The 15,598-nt window shown below is 39.9% G+C and overlaps 1 protein-coding gene across 3 annotated transcripts in view; it reads right to left on the minus strand.

Annotated features, from left to right (window-relative positions):
• The window catches only part of CERS6 (ceramide synthase 6), a 342,789-nt gene that overhangs the window by 160,921 nt on the left and 166,270 nt on the right, over positions 1-15,598 (minus strand). The gene's annotated exons all lie outside the window — the stretch shown is intronic.

A 15,598-nucleotide genomic window follows, 5' to 3' on the forward strand; every position in this document is an offset into this window, starting at 1 on the left:
AATGCAGGAGACACGGGTTTGATCCCTGGGTTGGGAAGATCCCCTGGAGAAGGAAATGGCAACCTGCCCCAGTATTCATGCCTGGAAAATCCCATGGACAGAGGAGCCTAGTGGGCTACAGTCTATGGGGTCAAAAGAGTCAGACATGACTGAGAACACACACACACACATGTATATGTATGTATAAACATAGATGTATGTATCAAGTAAATATATAGTATATGTATGTGTATAAACACACATTATCTGTATGTATGTATATGTATGTACATATAAAAGTCAAATCCAAGAATATCAAGGATCTTCTAATTGGAAACAAATACAGGTAAGTAGACCTCTGGCCTAGTACCTTCTATGTGGGAGAGGATGATGTTCTTGCTCCATCCTCTATTAGAGAAAGAAAAATAAGAGCAGACAAACAATTTGCAGTCACCAGGCACTTTCCAAAAGAGTCAGTTAACTTGTAGTCCTGTATAAGAAAATAAGCCATTTCATGAAATTGAGCCTAGTTACAACACACACAATGAAATTCTTGGCTGACTAGTTGTTGCCATGTGACTTGTATGCTGACTGAAAAAGTAATGAGTTGCCCACATGCCAGCTATATTCATACAGTAGTACCTCATCTTTTAAATAACCAGAACATTCCTTTCACTATGAGTACCGGAAGACAATGAGCTGCCCACTTTAAAGTAGCATCATGCTACCAAAAAACTGTCAGAACTAATAAATGAATCCAAGACAGTCACAGGATACAAAATCAAGGTACAGAAATCTGTGACATTTCTGTACATTTATAAACTATCAGCAAGAGAAATGAAGAAAATAATCCCATTTACAATTGCATCAAAAAGAAATTTTCCCTGGTCTCCATCCACTTCCCCAAAGCAGAAGTGTTTGTTCCCATAAAATACTGTTCTAATATTAATATTTATTACAGTTATCTTTTAAGAGGATAACTGATGCTGGGAATGATTGAGGGTAGGAGAAGGGGGCGACAGAGGATGAGATGGTTGGATAGCATCATTGACTCAAAGGACATGAATTTGAGCAAAAATAGTGAAGGGCAGGAAATCCTGGCACACTGCAGTCCATGGGGTCGCAAACAGTTGGACAGGACTTAGTGACTGAATAACAACAATTCTTTAAGAGACCAACAATCAGTTGAATTTTCATTTCCAAGTGAAAAGATCTGTGCCTTATTTCTGCCCAGGACTCACTTTAGGGAGGCTGCATTCTCCCTGGGCTGGAATACTGGATCCATGGCTTTCAGTCTTTGTGAGCATGGGTGCTCCCTGTGATTCTATCATCTGGTCTATAAAATGAAGATAATAACATCTACTTCAAAGGGTTTGAGTGAGGATTAAATGAGATGATACTTGTATAGTACACAGAATACATTTCAATATGTGGCAAATGTTTAATAACTCTTAACTATCTTCATTATTTTTATATAGCATGTATATGACAGATACCCCATAAATGATTTCTGAATTAAGTTTTATGATTAACTGTGTGGGCCAGTGCCAATGGCTAGACACACCACTAAATTATAACAGGACTTTAAGGAAAGACATTTTGTATGAGATTTGAAAAAGATACTAGGGTAGAGGAGGCCGTCCTTCCACTAAAGTGGTTAAGCAATAGGTCATGTAAATGAGAGACTCTCTGTTGCTTCTTTATTAAATTTATGTGTTAGAATTTGGCTGACTTCTTATTTTCCCCTTGTTTGCAGTTTTAAAGTTATTTAATATTTAATGTTACAAAACCACTTGAGATTGCTGCTACACTTAATCTGTACATTGTACATGCAGTTCTGAAAATGTTAAGAGCAAAATTTAGTAGAGCTGGAAAGTGAAAAGTATAGCAGTGAATTTCCATGGCAATGTGGTGTTATAAATAAGATATGATACGTGGAGAAATTGATCACTGAAGACGTACAGACTGAAGAGAATGAGTTTATGTTTATTCATGGGTTTTTAAAAACTCCTTTGCATTGAGATATTTTATAGCCACAAAATTAAATATCTGAACTTCAAGGTCATCATCTTAAACCTATAAACACACTGCCTCTAAACAAGGGACTGCAAACTTAAATCCTTCAGGCACCAGGCCAGTCAGACAAACAAGGAGATGGTTGGGCTGAGCTCTTGGAACTGAATGAATGGCCACTGGCATTCAGTTTCCATGCTGGCAGTGGGACAGGAGGTGCTCAGGGCTGCGGCAATTTCAATACCCCACTGATAGAACGGTCAGTCAAATGTCAAGAGAAATCCAAACTGAATTATGGCCAGAATTCTCCCATTTTTCAGAGAAAGCTGGCAATCTGTTATTTTATGTATTTTATATGAAATCTGATTTTTAAATAAATGCTGGCAATTAACTTGACTGAAAACTAAAACACTAAAAAGGCCAAACAAAATACATCTTGAAGGCTGGATTCAACCTGGGGTCACAAGTTTACAACTTTTGCTTTCATATGTGGCAGAAATGGATGGGATGTTTTATTTTTAACCCTTACTCTCCAAACTACATAAATAAGCTGGAATGGAACTCTCTGCTTTCCCGGGGCATGGAATTTTCATGGGTAAAATTTCATCCTCATTTTCTAATGACCTAATGAACTCTTGATCAATTCTCAGAAAATGTCCAGCAACCAAAAATGGAGAGAAGTCAAATCAAAGAAATTCTACATGTAATTATGCTCACAAACAGACTGCCATTCATTAAGGAAGATAAATTGAGCAATTACTTAATGCCTAGACATACAAGGATCTAAATATGAATAAGTCATAATCCTTCTCTTAAGAAGCTGACAATCCAACAAGCTGTTTCTTGATGGGCTATGGCTGCAAATCTAAGAAAGCCTTACTGTTTAAGACCATCATTCACATCCTCTGTCTGCACTTTCAGCTTGGGACAATATCCAAAGCCTTTATCTCAGGGTCATCCTTCAGGGTCATCCTGCCCTAGTGTCTCTAGGGGAAAATGCCTGGAGATCTCAGTTCTTCCACATCAGATCTGGGAATCTTATTAAAATGGAGATGGCGTTGCATCTGTCCCTTCTCTCTGTGATGTGAGCTGAAAGTTCCACTGGACCCAGTGTCCAAATCCTCAAAGTTTCCCCACTGTCCAAATCCCCTGAAGACTTTTGTAGGAACGTAGAGCAGGAGAATGGTCAGGAGATCAGTGGCTCCAACACAGTGGGAAAGCGCCTGGAGGTCCCTGGCCCATGTTAGTGGAATAACGGAGGAACAGCTGATGGGGAAGGGAGCGGAGGGTGGCAGGGCCTGTTCTGGTCCTTTTCTGAACCTAAAAAGCAGTTGGGGCTAAAGGATTCTTGCCATGTTATCAAACATCTATTCGAATGAACTATATATTCTTATATTTCCTTTCCTTTTCAAATATTGAATAAAAAGATTAGTAAGGGTATATTAATGTTAATACTTTGAGAAACAATAAAAAATTGTTACAAAAATATTCATCATGTTTTCAAAGTTTTGATCATAGACTTTTTCACATTTGAAAAGACATAATGAAAGGAGGAGGGGCAAGGGGAATGGGCAAGTGAGGAATGTGGGGAGGCAGTCGGTAAGACATTTACTATCAGAGTTTCAATAGCAAATCAGTTACTCATAGATGATGGCAAATGTTAACGGGAAAACAATTCAAATTATAAAATAAAATGTAGTCACAATTTTCCTGGAACATCTATACTATGTAATTCAAGGCAGAGATATACAGTCAAACAGACAAATCAATTCTTAAGGGGTTGCTTGTAATCACTTGTACATATTTGGGATGTTATGACCAATGTAATAAATACACATTCTTTCTTCGCATCATTGCATGCTTTACAGTAACACTATTTCCTGGAGCTGTGAAAGCTCTTTCATGTAGAACCTCAGGATAACTGGGGTAGCACTGCCAAGAAAGGAGACAGATTGAGAAGCAAGCAGGTCTTTAGGGAAAGCATGGCATGCAGATTTTCTCAGAACCAAGGACTTCTTTCTGAAAGAGGTGAATAATGAAAGCCTGCAGTGTTCCTGGAAGTGGTCTCTGCTTCCAAGATTTTGCCTATTTTAAGCCAGATTGAGGCTCCTAAAAGAACAATTCTGCAGACACTTTAATGAACTGACTCTGGGGTTTTCAATAATCAGAGCCCACCTTTAGACTCCTACTGCGGTCACCATTAGCCCCATGGGTGTGTCTCCTGAGACAGCAGACTTGGGCCTGCTGCTGCCTCAACCCCCCTTCGTCATGTGTCCAAAACGACTGTCTTCTACAAGGCCCACTTATCACTTCTCTGCAAGACTTTCCTTTCTTTTTCCAGCTCTCTGCTCCACAGAAAATTACAGGATTCTTTTGCTCCGTTAACCACTACCCCCTTAACATCACAGACAAACAAACAAGCAAAACAAAAAATTGCCTATTGACCACCCACTGTTTTCCAGCCACTTAAGTACATTTGCATATGTAATTCTACTTTATCTATCACAGCAATTCTTCCAGGAAGGTGCTGTTTTCCTCTTAAACAAGTGAGATCATTGCACAGAGAGCAAACCTAGCTTGTGTGAGGTCACACTGTAAATACAGGAGCGGGGAATCACACTCAAGATGTCACTTAGGATGTATGACACTAAAGCCCAATGAGTTTCATAGAGCAGTGCTCTGCCTATCACAGAACAAGAACAAAGACAATAATAAAAATATAGCTAACACTTACGGAGTAATTACCAATGGATACTTCTAAGTGCTTTACATGTTCTAATTCACTAATCCTCACAAGTGGATACAATGATAGTTCCCATCTTAGAGATGTGGTAGGGAGACACATAAAGATTGAGCAACTTGCCTGAGCTCACAAGTCTTCTAAGTGGCAGAGTCCTTGCTCTGGGTGGACATGACATCCTGCCCCATCTACTGTCTCATGGTGCCACATCACTCTTTCCTGAGACTTTTATAGCTAGTTTTTGTGTTCACGTTTTCTCACTATATTCCCTATCATTCTTTTTTACATCAGAAAGGCAAGTCTTGAAAAAAAACCAAAATGTTAAAAGGGATGAGTGCTGGAAGGAGATGGGAAGAGGAAAGGAGAGACAGAAAAGGAACAGTCTTCTTTCATGGTCTGAAATGATAACACACTCAGGCTATCCTCACAAGGCAACCAACCATCAAAAGACGCCTCCAAAAGACACCATTAAGAAAACAAAAGACACAAGTCACAGACTGGATGAAAAAGTCTGTGATTCATCTATCCGATAAAGGATTTATATCAAGAATATATAAAGAACTCTTAAAACTCAATAAGAAGAAAAGAAACTCAATTTAAAAATAGGTAAAGGATCTGAACAGACATTTCACTAAACAAAATACATATATATGGATGGCCAATAATCATATGAAAAGATACTCAACATCATTATTCATGAGAGGGATAAAATGAGATACCACTTTATACCCACTGCTGCTGCTGCTAAGTCGCTTCAGTCATGTCTGACTCTGTGTGACCCCATAGACAGCAGTCCACCAGGCTCCCCCGTCCCTGGGATTCTCCAGGCAAGAACACTGGAGTGGGTTGCCATTTCCTTCTCCAATGCATCAAAGTGAAAAGTGAAAGTAAAGTCGCTCAGTCATCTCTGACTCTTCACGACCCCATGGACTGCAGCCTACCAGGTTCCTCCGTCCATGGGATTTTCCAGGCGAGAGTACTGGAGTGGGTTGCCATTGCCTTCTCTGTTATACCCACTAGGAAGACTGTAATAAAAAAGACAGTACCAAGTATTCTCTAGAATGTAGAGAAACCGGAACCCTCACACAGTGCTGATGGGAATATAAAATGGTGCAGCCACTCTGGAAAACAGTTTGATAGTTTCTTAGAAAGTTAAACCTAAATTTATTATATGGCCCAGCAATTCTTCTTTTAGGTATCTACCCAAGAGAAATAGAAACATGCCCACACAAAGACTTGTATGTGAATGTTCATAGAACACTACTTCTAACATCCAAAAAAAAAAATGAACACAAATAATTCAATGTCCAACAATTGGTGAATGGATAAACAAAATGCGGCATATTCATTCATTAAACAAAGTACTGACACACGACACAAAATGTATGAAACTTGAAAACATGCCAAGTGAAAGTCAGCCACAAAAGAACACATACTGGATGATTCCATTTATATGAAATGCCCATAAAAAGGCAAATCTATTGAAATAGACAATAGATTAGTGGTTGTCAAGGGCTGGGGGAATGAGAGCAAATGGGCACAGTGTTCTTTCTGGAGTGATGGAAATGTTATGAAATTGAATGGTGATGCTTATACAACTCCATAAATTTACTAAAAAATAATTAAAATGGATGGATGAATTTTATAGTATGCAAATGATACTTCACTAAAGCTGTTAAACAACAGCAATGCCTCTGCTCCCTGCTTCGACTCCGGCAGCTCTCATTGAATGCAGGACTGCTTACCCTGCTGTCATCCCATCTCCTCCCCAGGACAATCAGCTCACAATTGAGGCTCTCTCTTGGATGCAATTGAAAGTACAGAACACTGAAGGACACAGGTGCCCAAAGTATTTCATAGTGGAAACACTTAGGGAATGTTCCATTCAGTGAGAGCCCTAGAGCTGACTCTTTTAACAAAGAAGGGTGCTCTAGAATTCTCTTCTAGAGAATCACCACCATGTCACATTTATTATTCCAATGGCATGAATACAGCTGGACACTGCAAGGGATTTCCTGCCTTCTAGCTTCTGTTCAAAGAGAACATCTACCTGCCTTTTTCCTCCCCCTTTCTGTAAGAAAATCCACCACAGGCCATTTACCCAAATAAACCTCTTTATGCATTTATTGTTAACTCTTTTTTTGGACTTTGAGTTTACCTCTCAATAAAAAAGTATTGAGTATACTCTCCCCTCCCCCATCCTCACTGGCCAGGTAAGTCCCTGCTGCAGGGACACTTCCAAGTATACTATGAGGGCTACTGGTTAATTTTATTTAAACATGTGGCACCAAATCTTTTGTGTACCCCTACTCACTGACCCCTGAAAAGACTGCAACAGTATGTGTGCTCACTCATGTTTGACTCTTTGAGACCACATGGACTGCAGCCCGCCAGGCTCCTCTGTCCATAGAATTTTCCAGGCAAGAATACTGGAGTGGGTTGTCATCTCCTCCTCCAGGGGATCTTCCTGACCCAGGGATTGAACCCATGTCTCTTGCTTCTCCTGCATTAGCAGGCAGATTCTTGACCACTAGCACCACCTGGGAAGTCACCTGAAAGTGTCAGTCGCTCAATAGTGTCCGACTCTGTAACCTCACAGACTGCAGGCCACCAGGCTCCTCTGTCCTTGGGATTTTCCAGGCAAGAATACTTGAGTGGGGTACCATTTCCTTCTCCAGGGTATCTTTCCAACCCAGGGATCGAACCTGGGTCTCCTGAATTGGCAGGCAGATTCTTTACCATATGAGCTACCAGGGAAGACAACACTATGAAACATTTCTATTAGAAGATACCGGCTTTGATAACTTAGAAGAGGAATTTAGACGAATAGAACAAATAAGTAGGACTATTTCTTATCATCAAAATTAGGAGAGATGCCTGTGACATTATTCCCTAGATGAGGGGTTGGCACACTTTTTCTGGAAGGGCCAGATAAAAAATACTTTAGGACTGTGGGCCAAGAGGCAAAATCAAAGTATTATGCAAGTACTTATATAGCCATTTAAAATGTAATCACTTAAAAATGGAAAAACCACGGTGATCTCATAGGGCGTACAAAATCAGGCAGCAGACCAGATGTGCCTGGCCAGTTTGCCAATCCTGCCCTAGACACACAAGCATATCACACTCCACCCATCTTTGCAGACATCCTGGCAATGTGGAATCAGACCTTTGAAAAGTTGTGTATTTGAAAGCCATAACCTTTTAAGAAGCCCAAAACTACTATAAGCATAAGTTGCTGATTATTTTCAAGTTGGAGGGGAAATGGGGTTAAAGGTAAAGACTGAAACCAAAGGCAAATCTTAATTAAAATTAAGGAGGGTTCCAAGTAATGTGTTAGTCAGGCAGTCATGTCCTACACTTTGCGACCCCATGGATTGCAGCCTGCCAGGCTCCTCTGTCCATGGAATTTTCCAGACAAGAATATTGGAGTGGGTTGCCATTTCCTTCTCCAGGGGATCTTTCCGACCCAAGGATCAAATCCTCATCTCTTGCTTCTCCTTCCTTAGCAGGTGGATTCTTTACCACTAGCATCACCTGGGAAGCCCCATGAAAGTGTTAGTCACTCAACTGTGTCTGAACCTTTGCGACCCCATGGACTGTAACCCACTGGGCTCCTCTGTCCATGGAATTCTCCAGACAAGAATACTGGAGTGCATTGCCATTCCCTTCTCCAGGGGATCTTCCCAACCCAGGGATCGAACCCAGGTCTCCTGCATTGCAGGCAGATTCTTTACCATCTGAGACACCAGGGAAGCCCAAGTAATGTAAAAATATTTAAATCTTTGTTTGGTCACTCCTAAGAGACTGAGGATGACTCCCATTTGATTTCTAACAAGTTTTTTTTTCTTTTCAAACCCTATCTAACAGTTCTCCATAATTTCCCTGTACAAATAAACCAAACAGGTTTACTGTTCCCCTAGGTATCTCAGGGTCTCAGTCAATAGAATGCTGAGATTAAGACCTACAGACAGATTTGGATGTAGACCATGGACTAGAGAGAACACAGCCGACCTACAGACAAAGCTCACCCACCTAAACTCCATTTCTTACACTTAGCGGGCTCTAGGGTCAAAGGCCTTCAAAGAAACCTCTTCATTCTGAGCCTTTGTCTCCTAATGACCATGGTTCTTTGTGAATCAGGCCAACAACTTCAGCCTAGCTCTGCTTCTGAAAACGTCACATCAGAGAGGCTATAAACACAATTAGGTCTCTCAGTGACATCTGTGAGAAAATAGGACTGGAAGAAGCTGAGCTATACCTGTGGTCCAGGTCACAAGTGAAAGACGTTAAAAAGGTGTGGTGTGGCTGCTACAAGGGCTCCTGCCATTTTGTGGAGAAATGGGCATCAGTGAAATCCGGCACATACACAAACATTAAAATCTCTTGTACAGCAAATTCCCACTGGCTATCTACTTTACATATGGTAATGTACATGTTTCAGTGCTACTCTTTGCTATATGAAGCAGAGAGCTCAAACCTGGTGCTCTGTGACAACCTAGAGGGGTGGGATGGGGTGGGAGGTGAGAGAAGGGAGGTTCAACAGGAAGGGGACATATGTATACTTACGGTTGATTTCCTGCTGATGTTTAGCAGAAACCAACACAATATTGCAAAGCAATTATCCTCCAATTAAAAATAAATAAATTTTTAAAAATCTCTTGTAAAGTCAAGGCACTATTTAGCTAAATCATCCTTTGCTTTTATCATTCAAAATTAATGCCCAGATGCTAATTTATTTACATGCCAAACTGATAATCACATCTTGTGCTTATTTTCTTTAAATGTTATAAATATACTCATTGGGGTACCCACTGGCTCTTTTCAACCCCTCCCTAACAAGGTAACACAAGTAGCCATCTAAATGGGCGATTCCGTGGGGTAGATGAAAAGAGAAATGTTCAAATATGGAGGGAGGGTCTGCACTTCCCCCACCCCCAACGTGCCTTTGATTTCCCTTTCCGCAAAGTGATAAGATACTCAGCAAACACATCACAGTATTACAAACATCACCTGGACATTCAAAGGACAACCCAGTGAGCAGCAGCTAACAAAGAAGTCAGGAACTCTGAACATCTGTTTCTGCTTCCATAGGATGCAAGATCATTGTTGCGATATCTTTCTACATGGGAATGTTAAGGTGGAGGGATGGGGGTATTTTTCTAGCCCCTTTGAACTATAAGTAGATAATTTATACATTTCACAAAATGTAAGTTCATGGAATAAATTATCTGCAACATGTTTCACGCTGATTTGGAGACTGTTCAGTGTCCCTAAAGAGTTTCCCTGAAATTACATTATAGGAAGCTTTTTTGGGGTGAGGGGGGCAATGCTGACCTATTCAGATTTGAGAGGCTGGGGCTGGGGGTCAAATACTGTCTACATCTCAGGAAGTAACTATTACAGCCAAAGTTCAAACTTCAGTCTTCAATGTACACACAAATAACTACAACCCTGAACTTCACTTCACTAGATTTTTCCCTCTCAATGTTAACTCATGAGATTGATGAATGTAAGTTAATTTATATCCACTGACTGCATTGCATATGTAGATATTGATTATTTATCCTTTTCTGCTCCCTGGTAGCAAACAACATATCTGAATTCTTAATTTAAACTCTCTGAATACCAGCACTGCAGGCTTCCCTGATAGCTCAGTTGGTAAAGAATCTGCCTGCAATGCAGAAGACCCCGGTTTGATTCCTGGGTCTGGAAGATCCATCGGAGAAGGGATAGGCTACCCACTCCAGTATTCTTGGGCTTCCCCTGTGGCTCAGCTGGTAAAGAATCCACCTGCAATGCAGGAGACCTGGGTTCAATCCCTGGGTTGGGAAGGTCCCCTGGAGAAGGGAAAGGCTACCCACTCCAGTATTCTAGCCTGGAGAATTCCATGGACTGTATAGTCAATAGGGTTGCAAAGAGTCAGACACAACTGAGCAACTTTCACTTCACACCAGCACTGCATAATTCTGCGTGCTCAAAAATGTTATTTGACCACATGATCTTGTATAAAAAAGAAAAGTCTATTATACACATAGGTAGGTTGATCTGGGTGATGTTTTATTTATTAAAGATTAATCCAAGCTATACCAACAGAAGTCCGTCTAGTCAAAGCTATGGTTTTTCCAGTAGTCATGTATGGATGTGAGAGTTGGACTTATAAAGAAAGCTGAGCACCAAAGAACTGATGCTTTTGAGCTGTGGTGTTGGAGAAGACTCTTAAGAGTCCCTTGGACTGCAAGGAGATCCAACCAGTCCATCCTAAAGGAAATCAGTCCTGAATGTTCATTGGAAGGACTGATGCTAAAGCTGAAACTCCAATACTTTGGCCACCTGATGTGAAGAATGGACTCATTTGAAAAGACCCTGATGCTAGGAAAGGTTGAAGGCAGGAGGAGAAGGGGACAACAGAGGATGAGATGGTTGGATGGCATCACCAACTTGTTGGACATGAGTTTGAGCAAGCTCCGAGAGTTGGTGATGGACAGGGAAGCTTGGCGTGCTGCAGTCCATGGGGTCGCAGAGTTGTACACGACTGAGTGACAGAACTGAACTGAACTGAATCCAAGCTATAAAGTCTTGGGTTAAACTAAAGCTATTGCTTTTAGCAATGGGCCAATATCATTTCAGGACTTAGACATTTAGCAAAGAAACTGAAATCATAAGGAATAAAGTACTATACAGACAGATAATTCATGTATCTTATCTCTAGTTGTACCCAGAGATATATTCCTATAGAAATACAGGCTCTATATAGAATATATAATATTTCTATAAAATTTCTATAAATATTTCAATGCTATTCAATTTTTGCTAAATTGATTTTTAATACACCACTTGATAAAAACAGTTGTAAAAATAAATCTTACACTTTTTTTATGAAAGGAATAAAGAATAAAACAATGCTTGTTTTGGTAATATTCTTGGTATTTGTGACCATCTCCTTCTTAAATTTCACTACTACCATCAAAATATGTACATAGCATACTGACTGCCTCCCAAACACCTGTCTAAACCAACTTCATTGGCTTGGCATTTCATTTAAAGTATGGATAACTTTGTGCTATAGAAGGGCGGTAAATTTTACATTGTGCTTCCTTTTCTGGAAGTCCTTTAAAATGTTCTGTTTCTGTATTTTCCAGTTGAAACTTGCATGCCTGTGAATTAAATTTATTTTCAAAAGTTACCAAGATAAGGCATGGAGAAGGAAATGGTAGTCCACTCCAGTATTCTTGCTTGCAGAATCCCACGGACATAGGAGCCTGGCAGGCTACTGTCCATGGGGTCACAAAGAGTCAGACATGACTTAGTGACTAAACAAGATAAGGCAAAAAAAAAAAAAAAAGGCGTCTACCTGAGACGTTTTCATTCTCTCCCTTATAAATTGAGATGGCTGGACTACATGAATGCTAGTGCTAGGAAACTCTTTAATCAGAACTGACCACTGGTCTATCTCTTTGGAAAGCAGAGGTCAAAGCAGAGGTCCACAAGTGACCAGCAAATGAGCAGATAATACTGCCAATAAATATAAATTAACTTTAAATCATGAGTTAACTTCAAGGAAAGAAATAGATCAGATGTATTGAGAGTCACAATTGTACTGGGGGCTTGTTGAAAATTGTTTCCCAGATTAGGCCATGACCTTATGTGGGAGACTGTGACAATATCTTTCATGGATTTCTAGATGGCAAGAGAAAGCCACCTGTTATGTCAGCTGACAATGGATATTTTTACCCATGTTCGCACAGGGGAGTAGATCTAGGCAATCTGCCTGGTTGAATCATAGGGTGTAGGCTGAAGTGTAGTAAGTACTGGGTGAGGAGGGGTATAAAAAAACTGATAGAGAATGCTTGAATTCCACGGTAATAATTCCACATTTGCTCTAGACGGTAGAAAAAAATCAATCTATGAGGTCTATTTGGGTGTGGTGTTTCTAGATACATTGAAGATAATTTGTAGTATATTGGTAAACAGATGGAGTGGTGGTTAACTTTGCCCAGTGCCATAGAAAAGTGGGAACTGGATTTGGGTACTAGTTATACATGAGCATTATAAAGGCATCAGATCAATTACATTCACTCCTCAAATTGAAAGAGTGTGGAGCATTATATTGGATACTATAGGAAATGGAAAGTGCCTTTAAAGAATGTCCAGTCTAGAACTTCCAGTCAAAAGCAGGATGGAATACACAAACAGAAAATATTGGAGAGAGAGTGTGGAGAGAAGGGAACCCTCCTACACTGTTGGTGGGAATGTAAACTGGTATAGCTACTATGGAGAACAGTATGGAATTCCCTTAAAAAAAAAAAAACAAACTAAAAATTGAGCTACCATATGACCCTGCAGTTCCACTCCTGGGCCTATATTCAGAGAAAAAACATGATCTGTAAGGGTACATGCACCCCAATATTCATTGCAGCACTGTTTACAATAGCCAGGACATGGAAGCAACCTAAATGTCCATCGACAGAGGAAAGGCTAGAGAAGATGGGGTACATATATACAATGGGATATCACCCAGCCATTAAAAGGAATGAAATAATGCCATTTGCAGCAACATGGATGGGCCTAGAGAGTGTCATACTGAGTGAAATAAGTCAGACAGAGAAGTAAAAATATAATATGACATCACTTATATATGGAATCTAAAAAGAAATGATACAAATGAACTTACCTGAAAAACAGAAACAGACTCACGGACTTAGAGCTTGTGGTTGCTAGGGGGAAGGATTGGGGGGAGGGATAGTTAGGGAGCTTGGGATGGACATGTACTCTGCTATATTTAAAATGGATAACCAACAATGACCTACTGAAGAGCACATGGAACTCTGTTCAAAATTATGTGGCAGCCTGAATGGGAGGGGAGTTTGGGAGAGGATGCATCATAAATACGTATGGCTGAGTTCCTTCACTGCTCATCTGAAACTATCACAACATTGTTAATCGGCTATACCCCAATACAAAGTAAAAAGTTTTTTAAAATAAAATAAGAAGTGGGATGGAATAAATATACAAATAGCCACAACTCAGGAAGACACATGAGAAATTCTATCAAGTTGCCTTCAGGTTTCAGAATCCAAGAGGTTGAGCAGTAGAAACACCACTTCAAGTCTGAGAAGATATATGAAGAGGGTGTGGAGCAACAACACAGACCTCGAGGGTCTCTTGCTTGAAGAATACAGTTGTTTCCTAATCACAGGGTGAGAAGTTGAGTAAGTGAACCCATGACTAAGCAGACATTACTGTCACTTATAACGTTTACGGTGAAAAGCGAAAGCAGGAAGGAGAAGCCTTCCACATGCAAGTTACAAATGTTATCACCATCCAATGAGGAAGGCATCACTGTATCACCAGTCAAGGGGGTTTCAGACAGGCTCACGTGAGGGAAACCCAGACTTCAAACCTGGTTAATATGACTCCAAAGTCCACTCTGCTCCCAACCTCCACCAGTATGCTGCCAGTGTATGAAAATTCTACTACTAGAGACAGAAAACCTTGGTGAAGGAATGACTGGTTATACAAATGTAAATATCCTAAAGTCAAATCACACATTAATACATTATCAAGTATTAATACTCTTGCTAAAATATGTATAAGGAAGTTGAAGGATAGTAGAGGATTGGATCAAGGGAAACGAGGTAAGGGCTGGACAGAAGAGATTTCTGTATCCTTCCTGCATGCTGAGTCCTTGGTAGCCAGAAGGTTCTGGATAAAAGGAAAGAGGTCAAGATAAATAAAGACTCATCTTTGTTAAATTGAGTTTGATGTAGAAGCGATGTTAACAGTAGCCAACACAGGTACTAAGTATTTCGTTCGCACAGCTAAAATGTCTCTAAGTTCAAAACACAGCTAGCATTCTTCTTTTCTTACCTTCTTTCAAAAATCCTTTAAGGAATTTTCTCTTTGATCCACAAGAAAATCAAAATTCATTACACTCTTTGGAAAGTGCCAAGTACACAATCACCTACTGTGTTTTCTTCCTGACATTCTGAACTCAGTCCTAGTTCCCCAAATATACCCTAAACTTTCCTGCATCCATGCCTTTGCTCATGCTGTTTCCTCCAATAGAAACCTCCATTTGTCACCCTCAAAATACCATGCTTCCTGGAGAGCCCTTCCCAAACTGTGAAGCTCACTCTGCTATTCTCAACCTGACATGCACACTCTGTGTGAACCCTTGAAGGGCTCAGTTTATATTTCCCTTTTTGCATATATTCATTTTCCTTTACCCGGGAGTCATTTTGTTTCTTGTTTTATATCTACTAGTAGTGTGTTAAATCCCCTTTTAGGGAAAGAGCTTATCTCTATATCACCAGCTGCACTTCATGCTGTATTCAAAATTCAATAAATATTTGTGACATTTAATTAAATCTATCCAAGACAGTTAACCAAGTTACACATGTAAAGTCCAAGACAATGTTCTTAATAAAGAGGGGCTTGATGGTCTAGAAGGGTTCATATGGTTCTCAAACTATATCTTAAAACCTTAAATATCCATAAAACCACATAGAAAAGTCTCAAACAGATGTGATACATATATCTCAAATGACTGTCAGCAAATGATCTCTTTCCTGAAATTACATCCATCCAGAGAACAATGTTGCTTCATCTAAAAGATCTGAGGGGAGGAGGTAAGTTACTGAAGTATTTAAATTCAGAAGTCTTTCAAAATCAGATAATAAACCTTGGCAGGTCACAGTTGGATTTACTCTGACAATACTCAGTTAAAAATATATCTATGTCTCCTTTGTTCTTAAGCATACCTGAACTCTCATTACTGGCAGAAGCAAAGATGCAAAGAGCAAAATATAGAAAGGATAAGAATTTACTGCCATTCTTCAAAAAGTAATGACTTATGGGAAGCAT

This window comes from Giraffa tippelskirchi, chromosome 3 (genome assembly GCF_054371585.1).
Source record: "Giraffa tippelskirchi isolate mGirTip1 chromosome 3, T2T-mGirTip1v1.2.pri, whole genome shotgun sequence".
NCBI lineage: Eukaryota > Metazoa > Chordata > Mammalia > Artiodactyla > Giraffidae > Giraffa > Giraffa tippelskirchi.